The 20,575-nt window shown below is 37.0% G+C and overlaps 1 protein-coding gene across 3 annotated transcripts in view; it reads left to right on the plus strand.

The window, feature by feature from the left end:
* Positions 1 to 20,575, plus strand: part of LOC129569762 (protein gustavus) — a 124,939-nt gene that overhangs the window by 32,571 nt on the left and 71,793 nt on the right. For 2 of the 3 annotated variants that reach the window (XM_055448926.1, XM_055448928.1), the window contains one exon: positions 17,247 to 17,291. The exons of the other annotated variant lie outside the window; for it this stretch is intronic. The gene's annotated coding sequence lies outside the window, so the exon portion shown is untranslated. The remainder of the gene's footprint in view (positions 1 to 17,246; positions 17,292 to 20,575) is intronic. 3 annotated transcript variants of the gene reach the window in all.

Here is a 20,575-nt window from a genome sequence, read left to right on the forward strand (position 1 = left end):
CCTTTTAACCCGTTCCGTTGTCCGATTGCTTTATTTAAGATGACGACCTGAAATGGCAGCGTAATAGAATTGATTGCTGAGTAAAATAGAAGAAAAAAGGAAAACAAACACAGGCGATTTGCAAACATTTTGCATAAACCCGGTCGAATGCCTGGATTTGTGATTTATAAATTGTCGAATGCACTGTTAATTCATTCATGTGTTAATTTTGTTCTACAGTGGTTGACATTTCGTTATTCATTTCACTTTTTGCACATTGTACGACGAGATACTAATGAGATCACTCGACAAAATATGAAAAAGGTGACCTGGTAACCTTTCAAGATTGTCTGTTGAGTGAAGTGTTTCTGATACAGACAATTGAAATCGTTATTCATATTTCCTTTTCACTCGATTCTCTCTTCCTGTCTCTCTCTATCTGAGAATGTATTTTCAACACTTCTTTTTCTCGGTGCGATTTTATTTCTTTCGCGTTGACGTTGCTACATCTTGCCACTTCGAACACTTTGGTGTATGCTTAAAACTGACGTGCGACGAATTTTATTGCAACGTCAATTATCAGTAATTCGTATGCTATGTTTGATGGTCATGTACTGACTGTTTCTTGTTTCTTCCAAAAAAAAAGTCACCCAATTTGATAGCTACAAGGTACGAACGAATGCCGAAAAAAGAATCGACTAAAATTACGCAATTTTCGTAAAAATAAGTGGCGCAAAAGTTTTTTTTTATTTAGTCGCAAATTCAACGACATGGTTCTTAAGAAAACTTTTTAATAGCTTTATGCATTCACAATCACGATAATTTGAAAGTTTTCCAAGTTAAAAAGTTGCCATTCGCTCGGTCAACAACAGAGTTTTAGATTGTCAACAAAGTTGTTCGTAGAAAGTTTGTCATTAAGCAAAAATAAGGAAAAACGGTTTATATAAAGTAGCAGCACTTTTGAATGAAAAATTTAAAGCGATTTCCGTCATATGGAATGAGAGAGAGAGAGATCATGTTGTTTATTTTTACTTATGCACATTAAAATGAGACAAACTTCAGCCATGCTATTCGTTCGATTGCCGAATCTGTGCACAGATCGAAGTGGTCGAAAGTATGTTATTTATAATTTTTTTTTTAATTTTTCGGGTTTTTTGTGTGTCAGGTCAAAAGAAAATACGTGATATACGCCACGTTGCATGCAAAATCTCGTTCTGTGTCAAGATGCACAAAAATTGAAAACCAGAATATATGCAAGTGTGACCTTGTTTTATTGTCTCTGTCCGTTACAAGTTGTAACTTACAACTGACTGGTGACGACCGATCGATTTTTTCGTAGTTCCATCGATGGAATCGTTCAAATTGTTAACAATAAATTCGAACGATTATATTGCGACGACGACACAGTCGCCGCCGCCGCCGCCAGTGGGCAAAACCGGTTAGTATTAGAAATTAAAATATCAAAAGCAGGCAAATATTGTGCTATTACATTAACGCACCAAATCAGTTCAGTCCAGTCCGGTCTGTACGTGTGTGGTTGTTGATTCTCAAGAAGCAAATTCTGATTCAATGCGATTGTGTTGCTTGCGTTCGAGTGTACGAGATAATTCCCATAATAAGTCACTTAGAGTGCTTACGTATTACTGCCGAGAATTATCTCGATTGTGTGTTAATTCCTAATTTATTTGTTTTGATTTCATTCATGCATACCGAGTCAGCGCAAATGTGGTGATATTAACACATATGATCACATGCACAGTGCAATTGTCATAAGAGATCGAGTTATACAAATGACATATCATTTCATGATAATTTAAATTCGCTTTTTTTAATTGCGTGAAGTTTACAAAACAAAATGAATATAAATAGATTGAATGACGCAGTCGTTGTCCATATATGCGGATTTAACAATGAGCTGCATAATCACCGCAATGTCTTTCGTATTTTTATTCATTTTTAATTGCTTTTCCCTTTCGTCAATATCTCCAGTAAATCGTGTGAATCTGGTATCAATTTTACTCGTGCGTATCGATGAATGCTGCAAACAATCGAACGATTCAGTCGTTCATCGACGACGAAGATGTCAACAATCGATGTTGTTATGGAAGATATTATGAAATGCAATAACTTTTGCTCTGAAATTGTTTTAATAGCATTTGTCGTGACTTTTCCAATCGATTTATTTTGAGAAGTTAATGTTTGTCTAATGGCAGATCACTGGAAATAGAAAAAATCCATATATCAATTTTTAATTAACTATAAGGCAAGTGGATAATAATCGTGACATTTAAAAATAGAAGCAATGTCTTTGAAAATGTGACGCAAATCGACCAATTGAGAGAGAGAAAAACGAAGTTATATGTTGATACATGTAAAACATGTGACAATTGATCAACGTGATATTGATATATAATATCGCGTCACGAATGCCATCGTGACGACACCACGTTCCATCAATACCAGTATCAGGTATAAACAAACTTGAGCTTTCAATTAAAGACAAAAACCAAATTATTTAAAAAAAGAAGAAACATTGCGTGTCGCACAAATCGATACGAAATTGAGGAAGCTATTTGCAGACGCCCTCCCCATACGTAAATTAAGCTGGAATTCCATGTGCAATGACATTCAAATCATTCGAATAGTTCTTTTTTTTCTTCTTTATTTGATACGACCCAGTCGTTAAGCGTATTGAATTTTCTGTTATTTTCCATCAGAATTGCACTGAGTCCATTAGATGAAATTACAAGATCAATTTTGAGCCGAATAGCCGGCTAACACAAACATCAAAGTAATTCAGTTTGAATGTGTCTAGATACCAGAGATGAAGAGAGTGTGCAATGTATGAAGGCAACGAAAAGAAATAAATAAATTCTTTTGTATGCAACGATAAATAATAGCCACCGAACGAACGAGACTGGGTGGATGAGGAAAAAGAAATGAATAGCACAAACAATTCTGTATGAAGTCGAATTGACCAATAAATTTGATATATTCATGACAGCACTTGAGCGGAAAGTAAATCACGTATTAACGCTCGCCAAGCACAGAACACAGCCTCAGAATGCCAGAAATAAAATAACTATTTGGCGTGGCGTGGCATGTCATGGTGTGAACGAAATGAATGCGCTAGCCTGAGAGATGAAAAAAATAAGTTCCAAAGTTGGTGACAGGTCGTTTCGCTATCAATCTATGCTGTTTCTTGCGAGTACCGTTAAGAGCCGCGTAAGCGGTTCAACGTTCACCAATTACATCGCTTGTTCAAAGAGAACGGACGAAAAAAAGAGCATTTCATTTTGAAAGTGGCTTGAACTTGAAATGAGCTGAAAAACATCAGCAACAACTACAACAACAACAGTAAAATCAAAGCGATAGACTGGTCGAGACGCTGGAGCCGTTCGTTAGAAAACCGTACATTCTCGTCCCAGAACAATCACATTTAACTTCACATTTTGAAATCCAAAATGAAATCAGCATCAACGGCGTTCATTCAACGCTAAAATGTGGACGCGCGTTATAGCTGTCATGACTCGTTCAACAATCGACAAACAAGAAAAAAAGCGCCCGCACACACATACACACACACAGTGAACAAATCATACACGATTTACGTATTCAACCGTTCATTTCAAATACAGACAAAAAATAAACGTTTGCCATGTCAAAATACGAAGCAATGACCACAAAAACCGATTGGACTTTCTCAATGCAAAGAAAAGAATAACGGTTCGGTGAGCTAATTCGAATGCCATATTTGAGCTTGGTTCAATTCAACTAGAATTACTTCACAATTTTATGTACATACAAAACTCTGACCTCGTATGGTCAATTGTCAATAAAAGTTATTGGATTTGAATAAATTGCACATAAAAATGGTGTTTATTTGATCGGCGGTTTTTTCTCTACGTAAATATTCCGATATTTGCGCGCCGCCAGCTGCCTTTCATTCTGGTTTCGTGGCCGATTGAACTCGTTGAGCAAGAAAGAAAAAGGATGTTAATAGATTCATTTGCCTTTTTAACGCACAATAAACGTGTAAAGGGGAACACAAGCGAAATGAATGGTAATCGTCGTCGTTGTCGTCAAAAAGACACAAGACAAGTACACTAAAAAACTTGCGTCTGGATTACGACAGAAAAACCTATTCAGGTTATGTGTCAAAACATATGCGATATTAAAATGCACACACGCAAAATGAACCTAAGCAAATTAATTACTAACCTACCTCACACGCAGCTACACACTTCTAAAGAAAATTAACCGACGACCATTCAGCGCGACGAAATGGGAAAAAAAGGCTTGATGAACAAAGGAAAGCATTACCAAGCACGTCAATGCGGTGTTTTTATATCAGTTTTCTGCCTCTTGCAATGACTTTTAAAAGTGTTTTTGAACTCATAACCGCTTATTTATTTTTTCCTCAATTCTTCTACGCGGATGCTTCTATATTTAGCCACTTTCTGGTAAGAACACAATTTTTCGCTCCTTGTACGAAATATGCGCACGGCGTATGAAAAGTAACTAAAGATGCAACAACTTTTTTTTGCATGCGATGCCCTAAACTTGTTGTTGGTAAAACCAATTTTTTTTTTTGCAAAGACAACAAAGACTGAAACTGATAACGTTGGGTTTTTCCTACAATTTGGTCTTTTCCGAATAAAGACCGCGCTAACGCCAGTTTTTTTTATCATTTTGTTTTACTAAAAATAGTATAAATCACGTAAAATAATTTAGCGTTGAAGTAGTATTTCCATTTGATCTCTTTGGCGATATCGATTTAACTGCAAGTTAGAGTAAAGCAAGAAAATTCGCAATTTAAAGAAAGATTCCATGTGCGTCATCGTCTATCGTTTCAGTCACGCATTAGCCATCGCAATGTACCTGCTTTGGACAATCAATCTGCACTGTGCAGTGTGCAATCTTGAATAAAACAATCATAAATACTTGAATTTAATTGAACACATTCCACAAACTAATACAACAGTTATTTTATGTGTGTCGATTAGACTTTTAAGCATAGCAAATGTGTGTGAATGTTTTTTTCTGTAATTTAGGTAATTAATTCCCACAGACATTAGAAAAACTCATGCACATTATATAAAATACTTTAACGATTTACAAAGAATTGAATTTCAAGTTTGTATCAATTATAAAATTGTATAGAATGTAAATTGAAAGTGTGATTCAAAGCCAAGAGATGGCGTTTTTAAAAGTGAGCTTGGTGAAGAATCACATCATTTGTAAGGTTTTCAAATTGTTCCATATTAACGGCTGCAAGAGTTTATCCATGCCCTTGAAATGATTCGCACGAACGCCATCTGTTGAAATTCTGGACAAATTGTTGATGCACTTCGACAAGCTTAAAGTGCGTTTGAAATCGGAATAAGTTTGAATTAATGCAAATCTCTCACATAAATCATCAGCATAGATGTTGTATGTCTAATTTTTAATGTTCCTTGTGATTGTCCTGAGGAATAGATTTTTAAAGAGCAATAACATAATTCCATGGTAATCGATGAACAGAAGGAAAAGTCATAAAATCCCGATATATTTTGTTATAGCATTGCAATAAATCCACATAAAATGACGATTTGTCAACAAAAGCGATGCATAATTTATCGCATTTTATTATTTATCAACATTCAACAATAAAACGTTTCTGATTGAATTGAGTTTGCTTGAATGCGTTCTGCAGACACGAGGAGAGAGAGAGCGAGAAAGAATATTTTCGTCTATCGAAAAACGATAATAAAAAAGGCGTTCTCTCTAAACATGACGTTCACTACCGAATGTGAACACAATAGAAAATCGAATTTACATATTAACATGCGCATATATTGAAATCTAATAAAATCGATGCCTAGAATTCGTACACTTTTCGGTTGCCATTTGTGTTGTCGCATTTCGGAGCAAAACGCACCGAATTTCATCCCCAAAACGTAGCACACACACAATACCAGCCACAATTCTCATACTAATTTTCTTTGCGACGCATTCTAATTCCATTTCTCACACACAATAAAACGAAATGGTTAGGGGTTCAACCGAAACTGTTTCGGTCGCATTGCGTCGAAAATATATATAAAATTTTTGTCCATGACTTTGTTCTATCGCTTTTTTTCTCTCTCTCACTCGCCTAGATACAAAGCCAACATCAAAATTCAGCAAACAATACGTTGGATCCGAACGTATCAGGAGACAAAGCACGAGAAAAAAGAGAACGTTTCATTGTGTGTTGAATGTAATAAAGTAAAATATTTTCGAATGCGAATATATTGCGATTGAACCGATGATGAAAGGTTGAGATAGACCCATCGAAAAAAGACGATGAAAAAATGAATTTACTTTAATACGGCTTCCATGATCAAATATATATATAAATTTTTTCGTCTGTTTGTTTGTTTGTTCATTGACAATGTTCGACGCAACAACAGTATCCGCATTGAAATCAGTCTGATATATTTTGTGTCATTCCATCCGTGTGGATTTTCGTTTTTCCCACCAAAAAACACACGCATCGCTTGGAAATAAAACAGAGAGAAAAGAATCCATAGACACAATTGAAAGCGTTTTGTAAACAAAAATCTACGCATCAATTTTCACTCGATCGAGTGTGTGTGTGTACTTGTGTGTAACAAATTGTATCGTCTTCATACAAGAGCACTTGTGCACATGTGTTCGTTTGCCAATTGTTACAATCCATTGCGCTCTTATGCCATCGATCTCCGTTTTTCTTCACGATAATATTTCAATTGACACAGATGCATACCAAATCTAAACCCAAATCCAAAGGTTGAATTACACAAACCATTATTTTGGATAAAATTGCAAATTTTTTCTCTCTCTCGACCCAATATATCCGTAAGGATGAATTTCAGTGGCAATTGTTTATGTAGACAATTTCGTTTCCAAAAACAACATTTTTCTTGCTAAATTCGAATTGCTTTAATTCAATAACATTGTACATCTCCGTGTTTCCATCGTTTTTGAAAATATCGAAAACGAATAAATCGACTAAAATCCACCGAAATAATTCAGGAAGAGAGAGAAACAAGCAACACATTGACGGTTCAAAAACCCACGTTGAGACATGCACCATAAAATGTGTATGTGATTTTCAAGTGAGGCTGTGGCCCAGTGTCGATCCGACGGGTTCGTTCGTGAAGAAATAATCAGAAGATGCAATGTGTGTTTGGATGAACTGTGAATATAAATAAAATGAAGACGAATTCAAATCGTTTCGTTGCGTTTCGTATTTTCGACTCGAGCACGCATCGTTTCAATCTTCATAAAATTTCACGAATCATATACACATACACACACACACACACACTCACTTCCTCTAGATTTCATGTTGTCGTTTCGTTTTTCGCTCTCTCATACGCATATATACTACATGTAGACTTTATTTTATGCCGACGATAATAAACGACCGTTTTTTTTCTCACTTCACTTGCGTTGCTTTCCGTGAATAAGTGAGTTTAAGGTCGTCGCATCTTTTAAAATTTAAATCAAGTTTTTCAGCGTACGAAGAGTAAATAACTTATTTTATACATTTCATTGTTTATCACTTCAATTTCGACAGTCATCTGCGTTGCGGATTTTTAAGTGTCCGTCGTCGTAAAGTGTCTGCATTCATAATTTGGTTTTTGGCCTGATGAAAATTTATGAGATGCTCGTAGTTTCATTTTATTGAAATTGAAATCATCAAACACTGTGTGGATAAATATGAGAAATGTGGCCAACGTCGATGGAAGGGCGAACCCGTTGCAACATAACGAACCAGAAAAAAAAACATTCAGTTTGATTCCAATTTGATGTTTTCCTTTTGATGATTACCTCAAAATAACCATTTAATATTTTGCGCTTCATGAATGCAATGCAATTAAATTGACAGAGTTTTTTTTTTCATATTACGAAGTTAATATATTAAATTTCCAATCATGAAATATCTGTTAGTAATTTACTTGATTTCTCTTGACTGACTGGAATGGATTAATCCATTATTATTATTATTATTATTATTGGCAATGCAAATGGCATGACTTATTTTTTTTGTTGAAAATCATCTACAAATTGCGAATGAATTATAATAATATGAATGAATACACTAATTATAACCATTTCGCTAGTCAATGACACAACATGAAATCATTGCCATTCCGTTCCCGTTCATGTTACAGTGAAATCGCGCGCTTTGTTTATAGTTTGAACTTTTATATACTGTTATGTGACCTTTTCACATTGACCGCCGTCAAAACCGTGTTGTTTCTTTTTCTCCATCGCAATTTAATCCTTGGTTTTCTCAACATCGAGAGATAAAGAGAGAGAAAAAATGAGCTATTCGATATTCCTTATAGATTTTTTTTTTGCTTTCGACATTCATTTTATGTGATGATCAGAAGTCGCATTACTTTAAATCACGAGGAAAAAGTTTCGTGCATACCCGATGATGGTATTCATTCAGTTAACGAATGCAACTGAAAACTTGCAAACTTATTCCCGAATGCATTCAAGCGGACGCCAGATTAAGTTGAAGTTCAAAAAACAGCTTCTATTGATTTTTCGATTACAAATTCTTATAATTCATTTTTTCTCTCCACTGGAGTCTCTCAACAAAAATGAAAAGTTTTTCCCGGAATGACGAGAGAGGAAAAAAAACACGATGAAAACAATTCCTTGGCTGCATTGTTGAGAATGACTTTTTTTCCGCCAAGGTTTCACTTTGCCAATTTTCTGAAGAGACAAAACTATTTCCTTCCGATTATGGAATGGTGGTAATCTGCATATAAATCGGAGTATAACAACCAAAAAACGACCGCAGAGAGCAAGTAAAAAAAATCGACAGGCCAAACAAAGTTTCTCAAAAAAAATGGATCGGAATGAAATCATATTAAAACAAACTTTTTCATCACGGGACATCGGCGGTATGTTCTTTTTCTTCGCTCGTCTCATGCATTTTTCCAATTGATCTGAACTCTGTGACGGTCCGACATGTTCTTTGGATTCAGTGCAATTATTCTGTTTGCCAGAACGATTTTTATTCATAGAAATACGTCTTTCGTCGTCGGCGAATGTTATCGAACAGATAAGTGGATAAAGAAGACGACTTTTTTTTGCTGCTGCCGCCGATCAGTCGAAATATGCAATCACAGCGCAATAAATATTCAAATGTTGGATGTTCATTTAAACCCTGCACAAACATTGATGGCAGAAATAGAAAACTGAATGGCAGCGGAAAAAGGAGCAAAAAAAGAGAACATGATCTACAAAAATGAAATAGACAAACATTACGAGCGAACGAGAAAGAGTTCGGGGGAAAAAATGTCAAAGCGGAAGAAGTTTTTAAATTAGATTTCATAGCGGCAAAAAAGGGAATGGAAAATTGCGAGTGTTCATCCTTCACGCGGAAGACGATGAGGACGATGGCAGAACGAAAGAAAATGTAGCGTTTTTCTGTTTACACTCGGAAATGTATGTAAATTTCAGCAGATTTGTCATTCATAATAATGTATCGTGGCGTTTGCTTGCTGCAAACAAACCCGAACAGAAAAAGTGAATTTTCGAAAATATGTGAGATGCATGTCCAATTTAGATAGGTGCTTGTGATGAGCGTGACATTAGCTCAATATTTTGTATGTTTATTCACATCCGCATATATAGATCCACTTATCAGAATCTCCATTCGCGTACCATTCATTTGGAGCACATATGATGGTTCAGCCATGCGAACGATAGAACTAACTTGAGATAGAAGAAAAAAAACAGTCCAAAGAGTTTCACATCTTTTTGATTCTCAGAGACGATGTGAAGAACGCAGAGAAAAAAAACAGCAACATACACAAACGACAACAAATTACATTATATTTTAAATCGCATACGCATTCCCATTGACGCAGAAAGGAATACTTTGAGCTAAGAAAACCCTCATGAAAAATATCAACAACATTTATCTCGCATGCAGGTTCTTCTTTCTTTCTCTCTTTCTCGGCGTTGCCTTTGCGAATTCATTTCGTTAGAGAGTTGATTTCAAGCGAAGCATCTTGCCGTTGTGCATGCTGGTACAGATTCGAAGACGAAAATGTGGCAACAGCGGCACGTGTAGTGCAATACATCCGTTATGAAAATGACGACGAGCCGAAGTAAAGTGCACACATTCGACAAGAGAAATATACTTTTTTTCGGAAATAAAATAAATGTGTAATATAATATTGAGAGAGATCGATTTTTTTTCTTTGCGTTGGCACACAAAACAACATTGAAACACCATTTTCCCCCTTTCGGAAAGCCTCACTTCTACGGATTCCACGATTTCATTACGCACAAAAGGATGTTTTTGTTAACAAACACACACACACACATACTATCAAAAAGCAGATAAACACATTCGCTCAGAGCTCAAACTGATGCATTTTGCTGTTTTGTTCCGAACACGAAACATTTTTGTGTGCAAAATATTGTTGTTGTTGCTGCGTTCATTCGGGCTATCGCTGTTTTGTACATCGCCTGGATTAGTGCTGATATATTTCGTTGTATACTTTCGGCGATATGATACAGGCTGACATGTACAGATTGTTACTCGCTGCGAGTAGCAGCAGCAGCAGCAGCATGCCATAGTCAGGATTAATGAAAAGGTCTGTGAACGTGCACTGTGCACACCAAACCGAATCTTTCATTTTCATTTCTGGCTGGATTGATATTTACGCACGTGAACCATTTCTATGGTGAATGCACCGTCTATCTTTGCTCCTTTCGGTATCACCCCGATACAGCTGAGCACAACCGTCCAATTCCATCGTTCGATGGTTCGTTAGAAATGTACATACATTTATATACTATATATACATCACATCAACGATCCCTTCATATTTATTTGCTCGTCCTCACCGACATTAACAACGACGGCGACTACGACGACGACGACGACGACGCTTCTAACGCACAATAGAATTTTCCATTAAAAATGGCAAATAGCAAACACACATTTCTACATAAATCTACAGTGGGTTCGTTCGGGAGCATCCGCTCGGTTTTCGACAAGGGTATCGTTGATGTTGTGCCGAGTGCAAATTTAAATACCGTATTCATACAACCATCTATATCGAACACGTTCGTCTATTGTGTGTGCGGGCTAGAAAATTTTGATAATGCTTGTTGAGGGGATGGAGAGAGATAGCAGGCCCGAAACAGAAAAAAAGAAGAGAGATGCGTTTGTTCTACACGCACTGCTGTGTTGTGGACTAGATGCATTCGATTTTCCCTTTAAATTTACGCACATTTTGCTCTTGCTCCGATCTAATGTCTGTACGCGTCGTTTAGTCGAGTTTATTCACCCCAAAACAAATGGCTGTTGTAACAATGGCAGCATCACACAACACGTTCAACCCAAGTGTGTCTGCTCTAAGCGCGTGCAATGCTGCGATTAATGTTGTAATGAAGATGGAAACTCGGATTCAAATTTCGGTTTTTGCCCGTCCGAACAAAATTTAATATTTCCCTAGCTCTAGAGTTCAACGCATTTCGGGCTTCGGAACAAGTTTGAATTGTTTGTGTACCAAATTTTGAGCGTTCGCAATTAGTCAAAATCAAATTCGAAAACTCTGAAGGATGAGGCCCATATTAGGAAATATTGCAAATGAAAATGAATTTGATTGGCGACGCCTCAATCGTCCGTAATACAAACGTGCCCAGTTTACAATGTGTTTGAATTCATGGTGCTCGAAATTGAATTTCGCACAAAATGAAATTGTTTCGATCAATCTTTTGGAACGATAAATACACACACACACACACACCCAGTGGCACGGCAAACACATTCAATTCGGACCGAAGTGATTCAACGGATGAAGAAAAAGAAATTGGGAGAAAAAATATTTGAGATCATCGAACCATAAAAGTCGACCTTTTCTCACCAAAATTAGTTTACATCAATCGGCTAATGGATTCAAGCGCAATCAAATCGATTGATCCAATGGAATGAAGTGAACGATATAAGTCCCAAATAGATTCAGCGTCATTAGTTTACATGTGCCAAAATTCATTTGGGTTGCCATTTTCTTGTTTGTGCGCGCGGAGACAATGTATCGATCCGATGGTGAAACGAGTGCCTGAGTTTGTGCTGCTACCGTTCACTTGGGAATTCTCAACTAATGTCAGAGAGAAAAAGTTCTCAATGGAATCAGAAAATCGGATTACATTTACACCGATGTTCGATTACAAAGTGAATCCTCTTTCCGTTGCTATTTATTTTTCGAATGCCACATGCCAAACACAAAATGAAGACGCCGAGACAGTGTGATCATGTTCGAAGCTGCTAATCCGAATTCAATAACCAACAAAACAATTGGAAAATTTAAATTGAATTTTCGTATTTACTTGCAATTTTAACTTGATATATGTACAACGAAACCATTTTGGTTTCGATGAAATTCTCCGTTTCTTCTTTGGAATTCTCGGTGTTGACTTAATTCCATAAAACAAACAAACACTGAAACAATTCAATCAGAAAAAAAAATTGTGTGCGATATTTTGTGAAATCCATTTCGAGAGGTGTCCAAATAACCCAAACCGCTGAGTATGAGTTTGTACTTAGGCTAAGTGCCTTGCCTCTAATAAATCTGCTTGCTTCGAAAGATTATTGCAGCTTTTTGCGATATTTTCGTTGATTCTCTCTCTTTTCTGCCTTCGTATATTTGACTTTCTTTGGCTGTGTATTCATTTTGCTTTCTGGGGGCCCCGATGAGCCGATGAGCGGCAGCAACGGTGTAAAAACACGGTAATAATGCGTAGAAGGGAGAAAAAAAAACTTTCAGAATAAATCATGTTGCTGCCACACCGCGTTCATGCCCAATATTAGAAATGAGAGAATTTCGTTACGTGCAAAGTGTGTGCGTGCTTGCGGCTCACTTTGGCGAATACATAATGCCAATGCACGAATGACGACGACGACAACAACAGCGACGATGGCGAAGACGACGACCACGACGATGGCAATGTCTTCTTCGTCTTGAACTCCATAAATATTACGAACCTTTTTCCATTCTCTTTCGCTACACTATTTAGCTTGTTTTTATTTTGGTGCTACGCGCGGCTCTTTCAACAAAAGCATTAACCCAAACGATGAAATACGTGTACATAATGGAGCAGGAAAGAAACTTTTTGTTTCCATCTTCAGTTCACATTCTTCTTTCTACGTAAAGCTTTTTTTTTCATCTGGTTCAACTCTTCATTTTCCATTTCATTCTCGATGTGGTTCTCTCTGTTTTTCTGTGTTAGCGGCTATCGTCGTTGTCTCATCCGGCAACTGGCACTGGACTGGGCATAATGGTTGGAGCACAATTCTGCGTTTGCTGCTGCTGTTGCTCGTTTTTTTCTCTTCTTTTATGTAATAATCGGTCGATGTGTGTTGCTGCGGTTTCATTTCCACTGTCCGTGACCACTAGCTTTTTTCTACTTCTTTCTTCATTTCTCGTTCAATCGTTACACACAAAATGTAGCTTCTAGTTTGTTGCCGTGAAGAGTGTAACAACCTCGACGATATTGACGAACAACACACCATTTAGCTTTTTTTATTTATTCTTCCACTATGTTTTCAAATCTTATGTCTTGTGTGTGTATATGGTCTTGGTCAGATCACATTCGCACCACACCAATACAAACAAATGCTTCTCGCTCTTTTTTCCTTCGTTGGAACAATGTGCAAGGCCCGATGCGAAGAGCACTATTAAACTTGAGACGCTATAACAATATTTGTATTCATTTTAAGACACTTTTTGTTGGACAGAGAGAGAGAGAGAGAAAGAGAGAGAGAGAGCGAAAAAAACGCTTTGTTTTATTTGCTTCGGGTAAGTGTTCACAAGCGATTGGTTCATTCGTTGGCTCGTATTTTACGCTCTTTAGAGCAAAGAAGAAACACCATTAACCGCGCGCTGCACAGAACCTGAAAAAGAAGAGGAAATGAAGAGAGCAAATGTGCCTGAACCAAACACACTATACATGTGTATATATAACAAGTCGAATTGTGTGCGTGTGTGTGTGTATGTGTGTAAAGTTTAAAATAGCCGAAAAGACCTTGATACCGGTCATCGCTTTTAACATTCACCATTCTCTTGAGCTTCTATATACTTTGATTGTGTACATATGATGGCGTTTCTGTTCGATTCAGACACACAACAAAAGCAAATATGTTGCACATTCACACACACACACACACACAGTCGCACACATAATCAAAACGTTTCTCTTTTTTTCTTTTTTCTTTCAATACGATCGATGACGACATTCGCTGATTAGAGGCGCGAATCGTAAAGCTATTTTATGACATTCGAAACATCTATCACTTTCAACAGCGGAAACGTTGTTAGGCTCATGAATTTTGCGAAATGAAATTCAACCGCCGCAGTAACGATTGAAAAAAAAACATTTCTTAATTTTCGATTGAATTTTACCAAATTGGATAATAACCACACTTGATCATACTCATCTTCCATTGGGTTTCGAAATCACGAGTGATGCCATTCATGCACATGAACTTCTTGGTTCTTCCCGAGAACTGTGACTTCAAAAATGTGAAAACAATACGTTATTTGTTTATTTTCAAAATTAGCAACGATATGAAAAGAAGGCCATCATTTAATTGACTTTGGTCTGGTGATCTAATCTCATACAATTGATCCGTTTACATAATGTGGCTATTGACTTTCGGTTTTACATATATATGGCTTAAATGACGCATGATTTACTGTGTAGTAAGTCACGAGTGTACATAAGCGAAACGAAAGCCAAAGCAAAAAGAAGCGAGCACAATGAAAAAAACAACACAGAACAAGAAAAGAACGTTAATACGTAGCGAGGCGGTTTCAACGTCGTATTCCAATGGCAGAGGAAACTTTGCAGACGAAATGTGCTGGAATAAGAAAGCGGTCCAAATGAATGAACATTTTGAATAAAAGTTGCTTTCGAAATTTCTATGTCACTCTGCGCAACTGTTCCGAATCCAAAATATTCGTCTCAATTTATTATAGATATTTCAAAAGCATCTTGGCATTTATTTGCCTCTTTCTTTGTGATTGTGACAAAGCCGCCAGCAAATACTATCGAAATTCACTTGAGTTTATAGCCGTTTTGAAATGACGCGATGCCTTATTATTGAAACACTTGTTTCATTTTGACTTTTGACTACGTTGTCCGTTTCAGGCGACTGGTTGCGACACAGAACTTTCATACTTTTCATTCGCGATACAAACAAATGTATTATTCAAGAAGTAGCGAAGCAGTTGTGCATTTCTCCTTAGTTAACGTGACAGTTCTGAATGATAGATAGATGGAGAGAGGTGGAGAGAGGGGGGTGGGGAATGAGCGGCTGACGAAACTGTTTGACGTTTGCAACATGAATTAATTATTATGCTATATTTGAACTGCTATTGCAGTGGATCAACTTGGTTGGCAAGTTTTTGTTTTTCGTCAGTCAGAAAACATGTGAATGTTTTGAATTTGGAAATTGCTGGTTTGAGAAACAAAAAAGTCTATTTCGGACGCTGATGTTATATTCCAGTAAATATACGGGTATTATTTGATTGCATTCAATGCCAATATCGCTGACCGTTCGAACAATGTTGCTGCTACGGCTGCTGATATTGTTGTTGCTCCTCGTGGGGCTGGTCGCATGATGGCGTTAATGTAATTTATAAATAAATGTTTGTGAGTTGAACCTCAAAATGGCTGCTGGTTGATGGATTTTCATTTATTTTTATGTGGTTTGAGGCAGCAATAAAACACGTTTCTCAATTTTCTTCATTGTCTTTCACTATATTCTGAATTGCGAAGATGAGCCAACAAAAAGAACGGCTTTCACTACATCAATGATCGTTGTTATGTCAGTTGGTACCAGCAAATCCATTGTTGGGAAAATTCTTACGTAAAACTTTTGTTTGAAGTCGGTGCATCAGACAAACCGAAATATTTACAACAAGGGACATGGAAGTTGCATGAACTCTCCCATTGATTCTATCTTTCGAATTGTCGAAAAAGTCATGTTGAACGACTTTAACCGAAATGGATCAATGAATGAAAAGCAAAAATCGAAAGAGATTTGTTGTACCGAAACAATATACGTCTATGTCGAATTGCATCGAATTACTTGAGAGAATTGAAAGCATAGAGGCCGACCGAGTTGAGATGCTTCGTATGTCTCGTTGCACACCCACGCATATAGGCATTGATAGAGGTGCAGGCAGTGGCACAAGTACACACCATTCATTTATTTACTCGAATTTCGGAAATTCGGAATTTGCATCGACATGATTTGCAACTTAGTGAGATTTGAGTTTACTCGATGGTCTTTGTGTGTTTGCTCTCATAATTTTGAAATATGTTTCCTTGACGCACTGATGCCTGCCCATGATGTTCATGCATATTCGACAAAGCAATAAATGAGAGAATGCTTTCAAAGGCCCAACATAATCGAAATGATGCAACAACACGGGCGTTATGTCGGTGTGCTCATGATGCTCATGATGCCATTGCCAAAGAAATGAAAGCATTTTACCGCCCAAAAAGATAGACGAATCTGGTGTGTTGCACAGCAAACAAATGCGAAAATCAAGAGAGAGAAAATGTTGGAACAATAAAATATAGAATATCGCACTCAGTCTAGTCACAATCAGCACTAAACCACACACACACACACACACACACACACATGCACGAACAGACTAAGAGAGAGAGAGAGAGAAAGAGGGATCTGGAACATCCCAATCAAATCAGATAGAGCCGAGTGTCAATGTCATAATATGCGAAGTAAACGCACGAAGCCATCCATTGTCTCATGCGATGGTGGTTGGTTATGCATTCGATTTGTTTTCACAATATTTGGATTTCATTTGTCATTTAAGTTGCCGCTTGGTTGGTAACAATGCAACCGATTTGGTTTCCGTAGATTACCTCTGTTGCAATGGCTCAACATGATTATATGGCCAGGATCCAAGTGCACACATGGGTTTATATCAAAATTCATTTGCGAAAACTTTCAGAGAATGAGTACATTATATGCTTTTTTTTGACAAAGTCTCTTAGCGTCAATGACAAATACATGCAATGCGACGAAACTTTCATCCAACTTAATCTATACCAGTTTTACACTGGTTTTTGTCATTAGAATTATTCAAACAGTCTTAAACAATTTACTCCTCAAGCTTGCCTACAAAATGCGAACTTTTCTAATTAATACTTTATTTCTCTTCTCTCTGTGTTGTTTTTTGTACTTTCAGAACTGAGAGCGTGATCACGTTGCTGTACGAGCCAATGTAATCCAGGTAATGTTCTTATCGTATCTGTCTTATTCAATTAAAGATAGAAAAGCATAGAAAAACAGATGCTAAACGAAGGTGACAAACACTCGACTCTAAAATAGTCTGACGCTATCTCTAGGCCCAACGTAGCACATTTTGAGCTTATTGTAGGGAAAAAGCAAAAGAAGAAGGAGAAAAAAAAGAACTGGCAAACGCAACAGATGTAATTTTGTTTTCAATTTGTCAAAATAGAAAATAAGTTTTTATTACAATGTCTGTATTTGATGGCTTTCGGAGGAGTGCTTATGCTTCATGTATACACTGTGTATGTACAGTACATTGTACACTGTCGCTATGCGTATAACAACAGTCTGCACAACAGTATTTGCAGTATTTAGTCAATTGAGATTGAGTGCACACTTAATGTAAACCAGAGCTGAATGAGTAACAAACACACAATAACGAAATTAAATTTACGAAAAAAAAAGAGAGAGAGAGAGAGAGAGAGAGAGAGAGAGAGAGAGAGAGAGAGAGAGAGAGAGAGAGAGAGAGAGAGAAGCGGAATGTAGTGTAACGAACACGAATTGAGCGATTGCTAAATGGGTATATGGCGTTTGCGCGCACCATGTTGGTAGTCACAATTTTATGTTGTTTGCGGATTGTTTGTACATTTTCGGGCTGCGAATTCGCAATATTACATTTACAATGTTGTGTACGAAATTCATACGAGCGCGTCTACAAGTCGTTTAAAAAGACAAAAACTCTAAGTACATGCGGTCTTAATGAATCATACACAATTTGGACCAATTTATAAATTATTTGTGACAGTATCGGCCACAGTCTGAAGTGTATACATCATATGCACGCACCGAAAGCAAACGCGTTTGCAGCAAATCGAATCAAATTAAAATTTGAAGCTAAGCTTGCAGATCACAGATTGGCTGCAGGCCACATGATCATTGACTCTCGCCAGCGCATTGCTACTGCAATTTAAATATTGTAAAATCCATTTTTAATTGTTTTCACTGCTGCTATTGGCGCGCGAGCGCTAGCAAACATGTTTCAGTAATTGCTGCATTTCTCTGTAGAAAAAAGGGCAAAATGGATTGGACGAAACCGATACACACACACAGAGAGAGAGAGATAGACCAAAATGATTGAAATCGGTAAATGGTTTAATTCAATCAAACGAATCGTGTTTGCACATAAATATTCAATTTGAGGCCTAAATTGGAATGCCGAGCATTTTAATCACAGCTAAAATGCTTGTCATTTTTCAGTTTGACGAAATTTTGTCGTCGAATTAAACAAATGTGTTGTCTGTACGCTGTGCTACCATTGACTTGCTTTGATTTATGGCTGAAACTGCTTCTGATTGTTGCCCGTAGTGCATAGAATAAAGCGGCATTCCATTTAAGCATTTAATTGCATGTCAATACTGGCCAACCGTTAGTGCATAAATGCTGGAACAAAGTCAATTCGTTATCGACAGTTCTATGCTAATGGCCACTGTATCTCGAGCACTTTAGATTAATAATCAATAGAGTGCGACGATACACCAACAAAAAGTGTACTTGATTGATAACCACATTCGACGAAAATGCGAGAGCATATCTACTAGTAGTGGACTACACGTCTATAGAAAGTGAATGCAAAATCTTGGCAATTGTCTACAAAATGAATTGGTCAAACTATGTTTTGAATACAATTCATCGTAGCCATTTTATATCCTATCCTATTCCTTGCTTTGTTGAATTCCAGCTGAAAACAATAACATGCCGGTTAAACCATTCGTATGAATCATTTCGGCGAAAAGAACAGAAGACGCCGAAAGAAATTAGCGGAAAAGGTTCATACTAACTTGATTGGATTTTCGTACAACATTGTTTTCCCGTTCGCGTTCGTTTTCTCTTTCCATTTCGTAAGAAAGTGCAAAATTCCTTTAAACATTTCGCAACTGTCAGCAATTTGGCTGATTATGGAAAGAATATTTTTCGTGTTTTGTGAGCGATTTTGCAAGCAATGACATTATTATTTTCCATTCGTTTCGTTTATGCGTTGTTAGGTTTCGTTGGTTGAACAGGCTAAATTAAGAAAAACATCTTCTGTTCAGTAGCGTCGAAGCCCAAGTTTTCGATGGCTCAGCACCACTCTGCCATACACACGCTTACAATTGAACTTCAGCTTCGGGCACGTTCTTTTCGACGTCATTTTGCTTCGATCTTTGCATAAATAGCACACTTTACAACGCAATTTATTACACTTCAGTGTTGAAGTGCTGCCATAACTTTCTTCATCTCGAATTGAGCGCCGCCGTCTTATTCTACTTTGATGGTACTCGCAGTGTTTTACGATTGGATTTTTTCTTCTGGCGTACTTACAACTTTGTGTACAAAATCACTCGAAAGTGATTTTTTCGTCGTTAGTATATATATATGGTTGTGAGTAAGAGCAATCGAAACGAATTATGATGTAATTGGGCAGCAGACCGTATACTAGAACCGTCGAAAAGCTACAAATCAAACTTTCAAATCAACAGCTTATTATCGATTTGTTCATAATCGAAAGGAGAAAACTGTAGAAATGGACGAAAAGAGAAAAAACCTCAGACCTTGTTCAAAATTTTCACATTCTCCAGTCGATAGTTTTGTACTTATTCACCATCGAAGCCAGGCCGCGCTAGCGTCCTATCTAAATACATTATAATGAATAAGTACAAACTAATACATATGCATTCCTACTATGAATACGTTTCATGCTATGTGTTTTAATTTCATTTAATTTTGGAAATTGAAAAAAAAATATTTCTCGACAATACATATTTTAAAACATCATTGCAATAAAAAAAAACTTCCAAGTAAAAATGAATATATTGATATTGAGTAAGAAAATTCGGTGAAATCGGTGAAATACTTGAATCAAACATAAACGTTTGAAAAACGTACGACGCGCGCCAAAGCATAAGTGATGTCAAAGTGTGTACAAAGAGTGAAGCAATAGTGCGTTTAATGCTATGTGCTATAGTGTCTCTGTTGATGTTGATCGCTGACGTTCAAAGTGGTAGATCGAAGCTTACTGAAGCTAACTGAAAATATTCACACGGTGAATATATTGCCATTAATAAACACAGATAAAGTCAGAATAACGTTTGGCAAAATGGTTGCTCTCTACCCGGGTGTAAATTTTTGCTACTGAATTGCTACTAAAAAGCATTGATGAATCGGACAGTTTTGCTTCTTTTTTCTGAATTTCTTCTGAATGCAGCGAAGCACTTCTGAATGCTCCCGAATTGCTTCGTTTTCATCTGA

Source organism: Sitodiplosis mosellana, unplaced genomic scaffold (genome assembly GCF_009176505.1).
Source record: "Sitodiplosis mosellana isolate CC-2019 unplaced genomic scaffold, AAFC_SMos_1.0 Smas_scaffold_42, whole genome shotgun sequence".
NCBI lineage: Eukaryota > Metazoa > Arthropoda > Insecta > Diptera > Cecidomyiidae > Sitodiplosis > Sitodiplosis mosellana.